The sequence below is a fragment of the Lissotriton helveticus genome, chromosome 5_1 (assembly GCF_964261635.1).
Source record: "Lissotriton helveticus chromosome 5_1, aLisHel1.1, whole genome shotgun sequence".
In the NCBI taxonomy this organism is placed as follows: domain Eukaryota; kingdom Metazoa; phylum Chordata; class Amphibia; order Caudata; family Salamandridae; genus Lissotriton; species Lissotriton helveticus.
This window is the reverse complement of record NC_136065.1, coordinates 1,484,124,508-1,484,138,577: the sequence shown is the minus strand read 5'-3', so window position 1 is coordinate 1,484,138,577 and position 14,070 is coordinate 1,484,124,508.

Below are 14,070 nucleotides of genomic sequence, written 5' to 3'. Positions count from 1 at the left end.
ATATGTCGAGCCACCAGTTCTTCCATTACGATTGTATGGCGTCGGCACATAATTTGCGCTAGTGTAGGGATAGATTTTCTCCTTGGAGAACTTTTCCAAGTCCTTCTTGCATTTCTCTAGTTTGGAGAAAAGGATGTTATCTTTGAAATCCTTGTTAGTCTTGTTATTTTCATCCTGTTGTTTAGTAAACAGTTTGCCAGTTATGGTAGTTTTAATTTGGCTTTCTAACAGTTGGATCTCAATCATGATTTTGTCCGCAGCTTTTTTTGCAGTCTTTATTATCAGGACCAGCCAGTCTCTGGTGCATTTCCATGCAATGAGGTACCAGTCTCTGAGGAAGTCAGGATCATCTAGAAAGAGTCTCGGTGAATTGACAACGATCAGCCCTGTTGGTGCACCGTTACCTCTAAGATACTCCGCCATTGTTATTCCATGAATGCATGTTCGAGAGTGGCTTTTTTTCAGAGATAGGATCTTAGGCCAACCATCCTGGCTACTATCCTGAGGTTTGGCTAGATTATCCAGCATGCTGGGGTTGTCATCTAATATAGATTGAATTTTGGCTTCGTCGAATGCTAGACCCAAAATGGAGGCCATCGTCGTCACGACAAAGTACTACCAACTGGGGTGATAAGGACAAATGAAACTCTGCCTGTGCGTAGACACTGAAAAGTCAACAGCGACTTTTTGGCCACAACCCCACTTAGGAGGTGGGCAGTGATATTTTGATCACTTAGAAAGAATACTGAACCCGCAGCCTCAGCTGCTCCGGAACTACAAACAACAAACAGTTTTTCTAGGGTTCAAGGGAAATATTTAAAGACCAGAGCACAGTTATACTCCCCACACAAATATTGAAGAACAACAAATAACTGTGGGTCTAAAGAGTGAGCTCAAGACATGCTAAATATTGCTGGCTATGTGTCTGCTACTACAGGAACGATAGAAGACAGACTGGACAGTTAACCACTGTGAAAAATGTCCATCAGTTACGCGATTTTAGGCACCCAGTACATCATTTGGTCTACTCCACAGTAGTATCACCACCACTCTATCTCCATAGATGTATATTGGGGATACAGAGTGATGGGTGGATGTCTGGTAAATGAGATTTAATCGTAACTCTGAGCAGTGCACAAAAAAATGAGTGTGATAAAAAATTATAAGTGTAAGATTGGATGGTGCATGCAATTATTACTTTATTCTGGAGTCAAGCACCTCCAAGTTTAAAAACAATAGTGCAAAAAAGTCAGGTGGTTCAAGCAAATACCTTCTGACTGGGCTATCTGGTCGACATGTTTCTGCGGTGATTTGTCCTTATCACCCCAGTTGGTAGTACTTTGTCGTGACGACGATGGCCTCCATTTTGGGTCTAGCATTCGACGAAGCCGAAATTCAATCTATATTAGATGACAACCCCAGCATGCTGGATAATCTAGCCAAACCTCAGGATAGTAGCCAGGATGGTTGGCCTAAGATCCTATCTCTGAAAAAAAGCCACTCTCGAACATGCATTCATGGAATAACAATGGCGGAGTATCTTAGAGGTAACGGTGCACCAACAGGGCTGATCGTTGTCAATTCACCGAGACTCTTTCTAGATGATCCTGACTTCCTCAGAGACTGGTACCTCATTGCATGGAAATGCACCAGAGACTGGCTGGTCCTGATAATAAAGACTGCAAAAAAAGCTGCGGACAAAATCATGATTGAGATCCAACTGTTAGAAAGCCAAATTAAAACTACCATAACTGGCAAACTGTTTACTAAACAACAGGATGAAAATAACAAGACTAACAAGGATTTCAAAGATAACATCCTTTTCTCCAAACTAGAGAAATGCAAGAAGGACTTGGAAAAGTTCTCCAAGGAGAAAATCTATCCCTACACTAGCGCAAATTATGTGCCGACGCCATACAATCGTAATGGAAGAACTGGTGGCTCGACATATGGGACATCCGCATCCGAGAACTCTAGTGACTCTGACTCCTCTAATCAAGGTAATCAAATGACGAAGCCTAGAGGAAGAGGTCAGTGGAAACAGAGAGGAGGACAGAACTATAATCAAGGCCAATTCAACCCTTGGTGGCCACCCAATCCCTGGATGCAAGGGCCGCCCCAGATACCCCAACAAATGGGACCCTTCGGACCCGGACCATACTATCCAGGTCCCAACATGCCTTTTTTAGGGTTTGGCCGAGGGAGGTCGCGTGGACGACGCCGGACAGCACAAGGACAAGGACAAGTACAATGGAACGTCCCCCCACAGGCGATGGGACTCCGGAGCGGCAAACAGATCCCACAGGATCAAGCGGGCCAGAGCACGGGTCCAGCCTTGTAGTGAATCTTAGTTCACGTAATTTAACACCTATGGAAGAAAAGGTACTGAACCGAGGCCTAGGCTTTGTGAACACCAACACAGGCGACCCTTTCTCGACACAGATTGAGATGTCGAAATTCTTCCGGAAAGTAAGATTACATTTCTTTTTCTCTAAAGCTGAACCAGTGGATACCCTCCTTGAGAATACAGGACTTAAGAAACCGTCCAGTTTCAGTCCCCACACAGCCATGGTTCCCGCTAAGGTAGTTACCTTCGAAGAAGCCGTACAACATGACATACAAGAACTGTTCAGACAATCTCATAATCCCTTCATGAACATTTCAAAACCGGAACAAGAAGCCCTTAAAGAGCTGGCTAATGATCGCTCCATTACTATCAAGTCAGCCGACAAGGGAGGAGCGACAGTCCTTCTGGATACTTCCACCTACAGAGAGGAGTGTTTACTCCAGTTGGGAGACACACGCTCCTACCAGCTTCTAACGACTGACCCCACGCCTAGACTGAAAACAACCATTGGGCATATTGTGGAAGAGGCATTGGCAGAAGGATGGATTACGACCAAAGAAGCAGCCTTTCTGACCACTCAACATCCTGTCACTCCATATTTCTATGTCTTGCCGAAGATCCATAAGACAAGGAGACCACCACCGGGCAGACCCATCATCTCGGGGATTGGGTCATTATTAGAACCTTTGTCTACATTTGTTGATTTCTTTCTAAGGCCTATGGTGAAATTGATGCCAACCTACCTGCAGGACACCAAGGACCTACTTAGATTGCTACCAGAGCTGGATTTCAATACCCTGACAGATCACCTGGTATCTTTCGACGTGGAGTCACTTTATACCTCCATCCCCCAGAATGAAACATTAGAGGCTATTGAATCTCTGCTGGGCGAACTATCGTGGGAGTCAATAACACCCATCCCATTAGTGATGGATCTGGCTACGATAGCCATGAAAGAAAACTTTTTTGAATTTGAGGGTCAGTTTTACCTACAGACGTCTGGGACAAGCATGGGCAGCGTTTTTGCCCCGTCCCTGGCGAACTTGTACATGCACAAGTTTGAACAGGACTGTGTGTTAACCAATGGGAACCCCTTTCTGGGATCGATTTGCTCATGGAAGAGGTATATCGACGATATACTGGTGATTTGGCGTGGTGATGAACGCTCTCTCAACGAGTTCCACAGCTGGCTCAACGAGCAGAATACATATCTACGGTTTACTTTGGAGAACAGCCAACACTCATTGGCCTTCCTAGACCTGTTGATTACAGCCACACCACAGGGATTGAAATCTGAGCTATACAGAAAGCCCATGGCTCGCAATTCTTTGCTACAATACACCAGCTGCCATCCCAAATCGCTACGCGACAACCTCCCGTATGGACAGTTTTTGCGAGTGCAGCGAAACTGTACCATCAAAGAAGACTCGATCAAGCACTCTGATGACCTGGCATCAAAACTTGCCCAACGAAGCTACCCGAAGAAATTGATTAGGCGCTCAATGAAGAGAGCAGCGAACAATAACCGGGATGCATTATTGGAACCCCCTGTTCCTAAGACCAAGAACGACAGGCTCACATTCGTGAACACGTTCAGCACGAGATCCAACGCCATTCAGCGTCTAGTCCGTAAACACTGGAGAATTTTAAACACCGGTGAAGACTCCCTACCACAACCACTCTTTGCGTTTAAAAGAGCTGCCAGTCTGAGAGACAAGCTGGTTCATACCAGACCTCCTCCTAAGGAGGTCCTTCACGTGGGGACGTTATGGAACATGCCACCCTTGACGGGGCACCATCCGTGCGGGAACTGCGCAGCATGTCCACAGACCAAAAAGACCACCTCTGTTGACATAGGGACGAATCGTCCATGGGAACAAAGGAGGTTCACCAATTGCAACAGCAAGAATCTGATCTATCTCATCACCTGCCCTTGCGCACTTAGGTACGTCGGGATGACCACCAGAAAGATCAGAATAAGAATCTCAGAACACAAGAGCACAATAAGGTGTAAGAAACAAGCTACAAGACTGACGAATCATTTTATCCTAGTTGGGCACGGACCAACGGAGTTTGAGTGGACTGTGCTAGAACAACCTAACATTCCAACTCACATCACGGACATCTCAAGATACCTGTTTAAAATCGAGCAGAAATGGGTGTACAAGCTCAACAGTGATAAGGACGGGTTAAACGAAGATATCCCGTGGATGACACTGTAGGTTCATTCCTTGATCTCATCATTCAATGTCTGCATGTACACTTGAGAGGCTATTGCGTTTGGCCACCGGCCACTATCCTGAGGTCAGTCCTATCTAATGAGGTTTGGACCATCCATTTCCACAACACCAATTCAGGCCACATAGCCGGATAGATGTCTGGCTTGTAAATATGCTTAGTATTTGGTGAGTTCTGTACCATTAACACACACATTATTCACCATACCGGTTCACAGAAGCACTGAGTAGGAGTCTGATGGCAACAGGAGGTTGTTTGAATACTTGACACCTTGAGACTAGAAATCAAAATACCGCGGGGCATTCTTGACTTCTGTTGTCACCGCGTTGCATTGGACAGGCTTAAGATAAGCGGCAGTAAAAATAAACGCGACCACGCAAAGCGTGCGAGACTACATTTCCCATGGGCTTATGTAGTTCTGACCTGCCTAGCGTGAGCGGGACCACATTTCCCGTCAGTCTTTGCAATTCCTGTAGTTCTATGAGCCGCGCGCGTGTCCTACCGCGCAGGCTCAGAAACAATAAGGAAGTGCACGGCGCCCCCCGCAGCACCTCCCCAAACAGCCCGGACGGCTGACTGAAGAACCGACGGAGAGGTGAGGCGGCAGGAGGGGCTTCAGTTAACTCATTAACTCTTTGCTAACAACTGAATGCATGATAGACGCTGTTTGCAGATATGGGTGGACGGCGCTTTTAGACACAGCGCGATCGATCTGGGGTTAACAGTCTGTGGGCACCTCCGCGTCTATAGTTATAGACCATTTAAGCATCATGAGGGGCTTTATTTAACTCTTCACTCGTTATGAAATGCGTGACAGACGCAACTTGTGGTAATGATTAGATCGCGCTTGTTGACACAGCGCGACCTATTAAAAAAACAGATAACATTTATTAAAAAACAGATAACATTTATTTCATTGTGTCAATGAGTGTTGACCATTAATGCATTTAGACCCTTGGTGCTTTCGGCCATATCACTACCGATTGGTATACAAGCAACGTGTGGCATTATTGATCGGCACCTCAGGGCGTCTTTTTAAATGCTTAACAATATACTCTAAATTATGTCACATAATATGCCATCTTCATGAACAATGATAAGATCTTTGACCCCTATTGGGTGCTGTTTGGCATCTTGTAGGTGGTGACTCTGCACCTGCCTGACACTGTCTTTCTACACTGACCTTTGTATATATATTTTTCTGCACTATAGAGCGGTGCTTCATTTTCCTGAGCTGTTTGCCAGGTGAGGTGAGGCCATTCCCCTTACAAATTAAGGTGAGACTTTGATCACGCTGACTAGGTTTTACACACTAGGGTCATTCGACCCAGATGTAGTATTTGAATAATTTGTTTAATAATGTGTGCATAGCATGAACTAACATAAGTGCTGTGAATGTTTGTGTTTTCATTACATGTGGATTCGCTGGCTTTTGGCATAAAACGGACACTCACAGGAGGATAATGGAAGTGTACAGGTGACACTTTTTTTCGTTCACAAATGTCCTGTTTTTCACATTCACTTGTTTAGCAGTAGCAATTAAGTTTATGGGTCCTGAGGAAGCGGATGGTCTAATGACTGACCAGTCACCGCAGAAACATGTCGACCAGATAGCCCAGTCAGAAGGTATTTGCTTGAACCACCTGACTTTTTTGCACTATTGTTTTTAAACTTGGAGGTGCTTGACTCCAGAATAAAGTAATAATTGCATGCACCATCCAATCTTACACTTATAATTTTTTATCACACTCATTTTTTTGTGCACTGCTCAGAGTTACGATTAAATCTCATTTACCAGACATCCACCCATCACTCTGTATCCCCAATATACATCTATGGAGATAGAGTGGTGGTGATACTACTGTGGAGTAGACCAAATGATGTACTGGGTGCCTAAAATCGCGTAACTGATGGACATTTTTCACAGTGGTTAACTGTCCAGTCTGTCTTCTATCGTTCCTGTAGTAGCAGACACATAGCCAGCAATATTTAGCATGTCTTGAGCTCACTCTTTAGACCCACAGTTATTTGTTGTTCTTCATTATTTGTGTGGGGAGTATAACTGTGCTCTGGTCTTTAAATATTTCCCTTGAACCCTAGAAAAAATGTTTGTTGTTTGTAGTTCCGGAGCAGCTGAGGCTGCGGGTTCAGTATTCTTTCTAAGTGATCAAAATATCACTGCCCACCTCCTAAGTGGGGTTGTGGCCAAAAAGTCGCTGTTGACTTTTCAGTGTCTACGCACAGGCAGAGTTTCATTTGTCCTTATCACCCCAGTTGGTAGTACTTTGTCGTGACGACGATGGCCTCCATTTTGGGTCTAGCATTCGACGAAGCCGAAATTCAATCTATATTAGATGACAACCCCAGCATGCTGGATAATCTAGCCAAACCTCAGGATAGTAGCCAGGATGGTTGGCCTAAGATCCTATCTCTGAAAAAAAGCCACTCTCGAACATGCATTCACGGAATAACAATGGCGGAGTATCTTAGAGGTAACGGTGCACCAACAGGGCTGATCGTTGTCAATTCACCGAGACTCTTTCTAGATGATCCTGACTTCCTCAGAGACTGGTACCTCATTGCATGGAAATGCACCAGAGACTGGCTGGTCCTGATAATAAAGACTGCAAAAAAAGCTGCGGACAAAATCATGATTGAGATCCAACTGTTAGAAAGCCAAATTAAAACTACCATAACTGGCAAACTGTTTACTAAACAACAGGATGAAAATAACAAGACTAACAAGGATTTCAAAGATAACATCCTTTTCTCCAAACTAGAGAAATGCAAGAAGGACTTGGAAAAGTTCTCCAAGGAGAAAATCTATCCCTACACTAGCGCAAATTATGTGCCGACGCCATACAATCGTAATGGAAGAACTGGTGGCTCGACATATGGGACATCCGCATCCGAGAACTCTAGTGACTCTGACTCCTCTAATCAAGGTAATCAAATGACGAAGCCTAGAGGAAGAGGTCAGTGGAAACAGAGAGGAGGACAGAACTATAATCAAGGCCAATTCAACCCTTGGTGGCCACCCAATCCCTGGATGCAAGGGCCGCCCCAGATACCCCAACAAATGGGACCCTTCGGACCCGGACCATACTATCCAGGTCCCAACATGCCTTTTTTAGGGTTTGGCCGAGGGAGGTCGCGTGGACGACGCCGGACAGCACAAGGACAAGGACAAGTACAATGGAACGTCCCCCCACAGGCGATGGGACTCCGGAGCGGCAAACAGATCCCACAGGATCAAGCGGGCCAGAGCACGGGTCCAGCCTTGTAGTGAATCTTAGTTCACGTAATTTAACACCTATGGAAGAAAAGGTACTGAACCGAGGCCTAGGCTTTGTGAGCACCAACACAGGCGACCCTTTCTCGACACAGATTGAGATGTCGAAATTCTTCCGGAAAGTAAGATTACATTTCTTTTTCTCTAAAGCTGAACCAGTGGATACCCTCCTTGAGAATACAGGACTTAAGAAACCGTCCAGTTTCAGTCCCCACACAGCCATGGTTCCCGCTAAGGTAGTTACCTTCGAAGAAGCCGTACAACATGACATACAAGAACTGTTCAGACAATCTCATAATCCCTTCATGAACATTTCAAAACCGGAACAAGAAGCCCTTAAAGAGCTGGCTAATGATCGCTCCATTACTATCAAGTCAGCCGACAAGGGAGGAGCGACAGTCCTTCTGGATACTTCCACCTACAGAGAGGAGTGTTTACTCCAGTTGGGAGACACACGCTCCTACCAGCTTCTAACGACTGACCCCACGCCTAGACTGAAAACAACCATTGGGCATATTGTGGAAGAGGCATTGGCAGAAGGATGGATTACGACCAAAGAAGCAGCCTTTCTGACCACTCAACATCCTGTCACTCCATATTTCTATGTCTTGCCGAAGATCCATAAGGCAAGGAGACCACCACCGGGCAGACCCATCATCTCGGGGATTGGGTCATTATTAGAACCTTTGTCTACATTTGTTGATTTCTTTCTAAGGCCTATGGTGAAATTGATGCCAACCTACCTGCAGGACACCAAGGACCTACTTAGATTGCTACCAGAGCTGGATTTCAATACCCTGACAGATCACCTGGTATCTTTCGACGTGGAGTCACTTTATACCTCCATCCCCCAGAATGAAACATTAGAGGCTATTGAATCTCTGCTGGGCGAACTATCGTGGGAGTCAATAACACCCATCCCATTAGTGATGGATCTGGCTACGATAGCCATGAAAGAAAACTTTTTTGAATTTGAGGGTCAGTTTTACCTACAGACGTCTGGGACAAGCATGGGCAGCGTTTTTGCCCCGTCCCTGGCGAACTTGTACATGCACAAGTTTGAACAGGACTGTGTGTTAACCAATGGGAACCCCTTTCTGGGATCGATTTGCTCATGGAAGAGGTATATCGACGATATACTGGTGATTTGGCGTGGTGATGAACGCTCTCTCAACGAGTTCCACAGCTGGCTCAACGAGCAGAATACATATCTACGGTTTACTTTGTAGAACAGCCAACACTCATTGGCCTTCCTAGACCTGTTGATTACAGCCACACCACAGGGATTGAAATCTGAGCTATACAGAAAGCCCATGGCTCGCAATTCTTTGCTACAATACACCAGCTGCCATCCCAAATCGCTACGCGACAACCTCCCGTATGGACAGTTTTTGCGAGTGCAGCGAAACTGTACCATCAAAGAAGACTCGATCAAGCACTCTGATGACCTGGCATCAAAACTTGCCCAACGAAGCTACCCGAAGAAATTGATTAGGCGCTCAATGAAGAGAGCAGCGAACAATAACCGGGATGCATTATTGGAACCCCCTGTTCCTAAGACCAAGAACGACAGGCTCACATTCGTGAACACGTTCAGCACGAGATCCAACGCCATTCAGCGTCTAGTCCGTAAACACTGGAGAATTTTAAACACCGGTGAAGACTCCCTACCACAACCACTCTTTGCGTTTAAAAGAGCTGCCAGTCTGAGAGACAAGCTGGTTCATACCAGACCTCCTCCTAAGGAGGTCCTTCACGTGGGGACGTTATGGAACATGCCACCCTTGACGGGGCACCATCCGTGCGGGAACTGCGCAGCATGTCCACAGACCAAAAAGACCACCTCTGTTGACATAGGGACGAATCGTCCATGGGAACAAAGGAGGTTCACCAATTGCAACAGCAAGAATCTGATCTATCTCATCACCTGCCCTTGCGCACTTAGGTACGTCGGGATGACCACCAGAAAGATCAGAATAAGAATCTCAGAACACAAGAGCACAATAAGGTGTAAGAAACAAGCTACAAGACTGACGAATCATTTTATCCTAGTTGGGCACGGACCAACGGAGTTTGAGTGGACTGTGCTAGAACAACCTAACATTCCAACTCACATCACGGACATCTCAAGATACCTGTTTAAAATCGAGCAGAAATGGGTGTACAAGCTCAACAGTGATAAGGACGGGTTAAACGAAGATATCCCGTGGATGACACTGTAGGTTCATTCCTTGATCTCATCATTCAATGTCTGCATGTACACTTGAGAGGCTATTGCGTTTGGCCACCGGCCACTATCCTGAGGTCAGTCCTATCTAATGAGGTTTGGACCATCCATTTCCACAACACCAATTCAGGCCACATAGCCGGATAGATGTCTGGCTTGTAAATATGCTTAGTATTTGGTGAGTTCTGTACCATTAACACACACATTATTCACCATACCGGTTCACAGAAGCACTGAGTAGGAGTCTGATGGCAACAGGAGGTTGTTTGAATACTTGACACCTTGAGACTAGAAATCAAAATACCGCGGGGCATTCTTGACTTCTGTTGTCACCGCGTTGCATTGGACAGGCTTAAGATAAGCAACAGTAAAAATAAACGCGACCACGCAAAGCGTGCGAGACTACATTTCCCATGGGCTTATGTAGTTCTGACCTGCCTAGCGTGAGCGGGACCACATTTCCCGTCAGTCTTTGCAATTCCTGTAGTTCTATGAGCCGCGCGCGTGTCCTACCGCGCAGGCTCAGAAACAATAAGGAAGTGCACGGCGCCCCCCGCAGCACCTCCCCAAACAGCCCGGACGGCTGACTGAAGAACCGACGGAGAGGTGAGGCGGCAGGAGGGGCTTCAGTTAACTCATTAACTCTTTGCTAACAACTGAATGCATGATAGACGCTGTTTGCAGATATGGGTGGACGGCGCTTTTAGACACAGCGCGATCGATCTGGGGTTAACAGTCTGTGGGCACCTCCGCGTCTATAGTTATAGACCATTTAAGCATCATGAGGGGCTTTATTTAACTCTTCACTCGTTATGAAATGCGCGACAGACGCAACTTGTGGTAATGATTAGATCGCGCTTGTTGACACAGCGCGACCTATTAAAAAAACAGATAACATTTATTAAAAAACAGATAACATTTATTTCATTGTGTCAATGAGTGTTGACCATTAATGCATTTAGACCCTTGGTGCTTTCGGCCATATCACTACCGATTGGTATACAAGCAACGTGTGGCATTATTGATCGGCACCTCAGGGCGTCTTTTTAAATGCTTAACAATATACTCTAAATTATGTCACATAATATGCCATCTTCATGAACAATGATAAGATCTTTGACCCCTATTGGGTGCTGTTTGGCATCTTGTAGGTGGTGACTCTGCACCTGCCTGACACTGTCTTTCTACACTGACCTTTGTATATATATTTTTCTGCACTATAGAGCGGTGCTTCATTTTCCTGAGCTGTTTGCCAGGTGAGGTGAGGCCATTCCCCTTACAAATTAAGGTGAGACTTTGATCACGCTGACTAGGTTTTACACACTAGGGTCATTCGACCCAGATGTAGTATTTGAATAATTTGTTTAATAATGTGTGCATAGCATGAACTAACATAAGTGCTGTGAATGTTTGTGTTTTCATTACATGTGGATTCGCTGGCTTTTGGCATAAAACGGACACTCACAGGAGGATAATGGAAGTGTACAGGTGACACTTTTTTTCGTTCACAAATGTCCTGTTTTTCACATTCACTTGTTTAGCAGTAGCAATTAAGTTTATGGGTCCTGAGGAAGCGGATGGTCTAATGACTGACCAGTCACCGCAGAAACATGTCGACCAGATAGCCCAGTCAGAAGGTATTTGCTTGAACCACCTGACTTTTTTGCACTATTGTTTTTAAACTTGGAGGTGCTTGACTCCAGAATAAAGTAATAATTGCATGCACCATCCAATCTTACACTTATAATTTTTTATCACACTCATTTTTTTGTGCACTGCTCAGAGTTACGATTAAATCTCATTTACCAGACATCCACCCATCACTCTGTATCCCCAATATACATCTATGGAGATAGAGTGGTGGTGATACTACTGTGGAGTAGACCAAATGATGTACTAGGTGCCTAAAATCGCGTAACTGATGGACATTTTTCACAGTGGTTAACTGTCCAGTCTGTCTTCTATCGTTCCTGTAGTAGCAGACACATAGCCAGCAATATTTAGCATGTCTTGAGCTCACTCTTTAGACCCACAGTTATTTGTTGTTCTTCAACTGTTATCAGTTACACCAAGATAGGAGTATAACTTTCTTGCACAAGTGTACTAACAGAGCTCCTCTCCTTAGTGAACGGGGTTGGATGCGCTGAGATAGTGAGTTTCGAAGGTCAAATGCCCACTGTTGTATAAAAGTAGGCAGCATTCTTACTGCTATAGAACCCTTTGTGTAGTCAAAGCAGGCAAATGATGAAAAAGGTGTAAAGTGGTTCAGAAGCGGCCTGGTGGCATTGGAGCGTTGCATCATTAGGGTGCCAAAGGTGGATTGACTGACTGATGCTGTAGCCGCCCTGTGACAGGGTGACCTTTACCAGAGACTTAATAGTATTAGTTGACAGATTGCAAGCTTGTCGGTGTGGAATAAGCAAGAGATTGAACAGGGAGTGAGTGAGACATTGCTAGAATGGGGAATCCCTAGTCAAAGAAAGAGAAGGACATAAATAAGGAGGAAAGATTTCCCCTTAAAGTTACTCTAGCTAGGGAAATGGTGGCAAAGAAGGGGTTACACACATGGATGTGGCTCAACCAATGGCACGTATATATGTCCAAAGATAGGGAATTCTGATTTCCATTGAGTGGTACTTTTCACATCCCTCAGAATCGACAATTTGAGGAGAAGAATGTACGATTTAATACCACAGCCTAGGCCCACAGAGTTTGAAGCCTTAAATATGTGGGAGCAAACGGCAAGTGTAAAGAGAAGAAAGAAATGTGAATACAAATCTGCAGTGGTGCTCATTCATGGAGAAGCTAGCAGAACGAGGAGAGGCAAAAAAGGTGGAGAGAGAGGAAGTCATTGAGATTGCTGGAGCATTTTCATTGATACAGTGTGAGGAAAAGGAAAATGAGAATTTAAAGAAGGAAACGGACATTGATAGTAAGCAGTAGGGGGACACCTTTATAGATGAACTCCAAACGGATGTATGACATTACAACTCATACTTTTACAACGCATACCTTTACAACGCATTTTTTACAATGCAACATCCATTACAACGCATTCCATTACAACGCATGCCATTACAATTAATTTTTAAAAACTACCTTTACAACGCATTCCATTACAGCGCATAACATTACATTGCATGTATGGTAAGTATTGGATAGTGTAGGGGTAAAAATTACTATTCTAACACCCGGGGGGGGCAACAGTAGGGTAAGTGCTGGATAGTGTAAGGGTAGTATGCGTTGTAATGTTATGCGTTGTAATGGTATGCGTTGTAATGGTATGCGTTGTAATGACATGCGTTGTAGTGGTATGCGCTGTAGTGTCATGCAATGTAATGGATATTGCGTTGTAAAAGTTTTGTTGTAATGGTAGTGCGTGGTAAAAGTTGCGTTGTAAAGGTTGTTTCCCCTCCAAACTGTAAGACTGTGCCCGTACAATGTGGCAACTGTTGATCCGAACATGACAGCTCCGGCAGTAACTGAGGTCGGAACAGTTGAAACATCCACAGTAGTCAGTGCATCCCCGAGTTATACAGAAACTGCAGTCCCATCCTCTGCTTAGATCCCCGCACTCATTCACTTAGGTACCTTACCTTCACCAAGTGCCGCAATCATTTCACCAGCTGAGGCCCTTTTTAGTACCATCCTGAGTCAACCTATTCCAAGTATACCTCAGGACTCAGCATCGAGGCCTGGAGGGATGCTAACAGTACCCCCACCAGGAAGGTACTCAGTGGCGGGATGGAAGGTCAAGCTACCTGAGTCGATTTATCAGGCAACTCGCCATGAGCAAGGCAAATTTCATGATTAATCAACCTCATCCAGCTGAAAACAGAATTTGAGGAAATTGTTAAGGGAAATGTGGGGATGGATTATCTGTGGCATTCTGGGGCGAATTAATTGCTCTATGTGAGTGAAGAGGCAGCATGAGTGGCAAAAAAGGCAAATGCAAGGATGAAAAAG